The sequence below is a fragment of the Galeopterus variegatus genome, unplaced genomic scaffold, assembly GCF_000696425.1.
Source record: "Galeopterus variegatus unplaced genomic scaffold, G_variegatus-3.0.2 Scaffold5089, whole genome shotgun sequence".
Lineage (NCBI taxonomy): Eukaryota > Metazoa > Chordata > Mammalia > Dermoptera > Cynocephalidae > Galeopterus > Galeopterus variegatus.
Window position 1 is genome coordinate 93,349 of NW_007731200.1, and position 3,682 is coordinate 97,030.

Consider the following 3,682-nt stretch of genomic DNA (forward strand, 5'->3'; position numbering starts at 1 on the left):
AACAGGAACCATACTTAGGCAGGCGCCTTATGATTTGATTGCGCCGCAACATGGCCCAACATAAATATGTAATTTTGATTAATTTATTTAACCCCCTTGAATCTCAGTTTCTTCATCTGAATAATGGGAGTATTATCTATCGCACTGGTTTACTGTGAAGATTTAAAAATTTGTTATATATGAACAATACCTAGAACACTGTCTGATTAATTTTGGTTTACTTTTTCATCAATGAGGAACCAACAAACATGTTATCATTTTATTTACTCTTGTCTTAAAAGATTGATAAAAATGGAGTAGAGTTAAAGAAAGCCTAATTTCTAAATGCATCATTATACAAAATTTAGTGCACAAGCTATTTCTTTGGAAAATGCAATCGATTTTCTCATAAAAACTTCTATGTAAAATGAGTATAACACTTGGAAAGCCCACTAAAGCCTATTAAATTCTATAAAATCTCTCAAAGTAGTTAAATTGAAAATAATAAAATGGTATTATATTTTTGCAAAAGATGCTGTGTTCAGATTCCCTTTTGGGTCTGAAGGGTTTATACTCCAGCTGTTGGGCGTGCTGCATGCTAATAGCTCAGCTTTCCACCCTCTCCAGGAATTATACAGGCACACCTCTGGAGGTACTCCGTGTTTGGTTCCAGACCACTGCAATAAAGCAAATGACATGAATCTTTTGTTTCCCAGAGCATATACAAGTTATGTTTACACTATAGGTAGTCTATTACATATGCAATAACATTATGTCTAAAAAATGTATATTTCTTAATCAAGAACACTTTATTGCTAAAAAATGTTATTGATCATTTAAGTCTTCAGTGAGTCATAGTCTTTTCACTGGTGGAAGGTCTTGCTTCAGTGCTGGTGGCTGCTGACTGATTAGGTAGGTGGTCGCTGAGGGCTGGCATGGCTGTGGCAATCTCAAACTAAAACAAAGAAGTTTGCTGCTTTCATTGACTTTTCCTTTCTTGAAAGATCTCTCTGTAGCATGTGACAGCATCTTACCCACAGCATAATTTCTTTCAAAATTGGCATTGTTTCTCTCAAAACCTGTTGCTGCTTTATCAACTAAGTTTATGAAATATTCTAAATCCTTTGTTGTCATTTCAATAATGTTCACAGCCTGTGCACCAGGAGTAGATTCCATCTCAAGAAACCATTCTCTTTGCTCATCCATAAGAAAAACTCCTCATCTGTTTAAGTTTTATCATGAGATTGCAGCAATTCAGTAACATCTTCAGGCTTCACTTCTAATTCTAGTTCTCTTGTTATTTCCACTGCATCTGCAGTTACTTCCTCCACTGATGTCTTGACCCCCTCACAAGGAGGGTTAGAATCAGTTTCTTCACACTCCTGTTAATGTTGATATTTTACCTGATCCCATGAATCAAAAATGTTCTTAGTGGCATCTAGAATGGGGAATCCTTTCCAGAAGATTTTCAATCTACTTGCCCAGATCCATCAGAAGGATTAATCTGTAGCAAGAATAACCTTAGGGGATGTATTTCTTAAATAATAAGACTTGAAAGTCACAATTACTCCTGGGTGCATGGACTGTAAAACGGATGTGTTTTGTGTTAGCAGGCATGAAAACAACATTAATCTGCTTGTACATCTTCATCAGCACTCTTGAGTGACTAGGTACATTGACAATCAGCAGTATTATTTTGGAAGGAATCTTTTTTTCTGAACAGTAGGCTTAAAATATTCAGTAAACCATGCTGTAAACAGATGCTCGGTCATCCAGGCTTTGCTGTTTCATCTACAGAGCACAGGCAGAGTAAATTTAGCATAACTCTTAAGGGTCCTAAAATTTTTGGAATGTTAAAAGAGCATTGGCTTTCACTGAAAGTCACCAGCTGCATTAGCACCTAACAAGAGAGTCAGCCTGCCCTTTGAAGCTTTGAAGCCAGGAATTTACTTCTCCTCTCTAGTTATGAAAGTCTTAGCTGGCATCTTCCTCCGATATGAGGCTGTTTCATCTACACTGAAAATCTGGTGTTTGGTGTCGCCACCCTCATCAATGACCTCAGTTAGATCTTCTGGGTCATTTGAAGCTTCTGCATCAGCACTTGCTGCTTCACCTTGCACTTGTATGTTATGGAGACAGCTTCCTTCCTTAAATCTCATGAACCAGTTTTTGCCAGCTTCAAACTTTCCTTCTGCAGCTTCCTCTCCTCTCTCAGGCTTCAAAGAATTGAACAGAATTAGAGCTTTGCGTTGGGTTAGGCCTTGGCTTAAGGGAATGTTGTGGCTGGTTTGATCTTCTCTCCAGACCACTAAAACTTTCTCCATATCAGCAATAAGCCTGTTTCACTTTCTCATCATTCATGTATTCACTGGAGTAGCACTTTAAACTTTCTTTATTAACTTTTCCTTTGCATTCATAACTGGCTCTTTGGCACAAGAGGCCTAGCTTTTGGCCTTTCTTGGCTTTTGTCATGCCCTACTTACCAAGCTTAATCACTTTTAGCTTTTGGTTTAAAGTGGGAGACATGAGACTCTTCCTTTCATCTGAACACTTAGAGGCCACTGTAGGGTTATTGGTTAGTAATTGGCTTAATTTCAACATTGTTGTGTCTCAGGGTGTAGGTAGGCCAGATAAATTGTGTGTGTGTCCCACCTGTTCCACCTACCAACATTCTCCCATTTTTAATAGGAAACAGAATTTATGCTCATAGCCTTCTTTTCCCCCTAGGAATAGGGTAGGAATCTTCTCTATGCTAATAATCAAAAAGTAGCACAGCATTAAATAGGTAAGAGAAATTTAATGATTATATATAGAGATGGGTGAGGTTCATGGCATGACGAAAAAATTACAATAGTAACATTAAAGATCATTGATCACAGATCACCATAACAGATATAAAAATAATGAAAAGGTTTGAATTAATGTGAGAATAACCAAAATGTGACACAGAGAGACGAAGTGAGCACATGCTGTTGGAAAAATGGCACAGGTAGTCTTTCTGGATGCAGAGTTGCCACAAAGCTTGAATTTATAAAAAAAAATGCTCTATCTGCAAAGTACAACAAAGCAATGTACAATAAGACAAGGCACGCTAGTACTCAGCTGAAAACAGCCACCTTTCCTGAAGTCACACCCTCTTCCTTAGGCAGCCTGTATCCATCCACTGGTCCAGCTCCCTGCTCCAACTCAGTATAACTCTGAAGGGACATCCCGCTCCTGAGCTCCTCGTGGAGCTGGCTGAGGCCTTTGTTGTGACTGCAGGACAGCCTGACCTTTCCCTCTGCCAATCCTTCTTCTCTCCTACAACCCACAGCTATCAATCCTGAGAGCATGTCCAGTAAACTTCTGTAAGCCAATCTCCATCTTAGAATCTGCTTCCTGGGGAACCCGGCCGGTGACATTTTGGAGTGTTGTGCACTTTATGGGTCACACTTTGTACCTCACCTTTCTGGGCCTTCTGGGACTTGAGTCTACTGATAGGGCTAGAGCAAAGGGGAGCAGCAGGAGTGGGTCCTGGGGACCCAACATCATCTTGTGTGGCAGCTGGCTCAGGGGACGCCATTAAAGTTTCCTCAAGCAGTACAAGGGTAATCCTCTCAGACAGGAGTGGACACAGATTACCCTCTAACCCAAATGCTGTTGTTTAAGGAATAGAAAAATGAATTACAAGAGCACAGAGGAGCAAAGATTTTTGTGATAATTT

At 39.5% G+C, this 3,682-nt stretch overlaps 1 pseudogene; it reads right to left on the bottom strand.

The window, feature by feature from the left end:
* Positions 1-804: 804 nt before the first annotated feature.
* On the bottom strand, positions 805-2,580 carry LOC103604336 (annotated as a pseudogene).
* Positions 2,581-3,682: the final 1,102 nt, after the last annotated feature.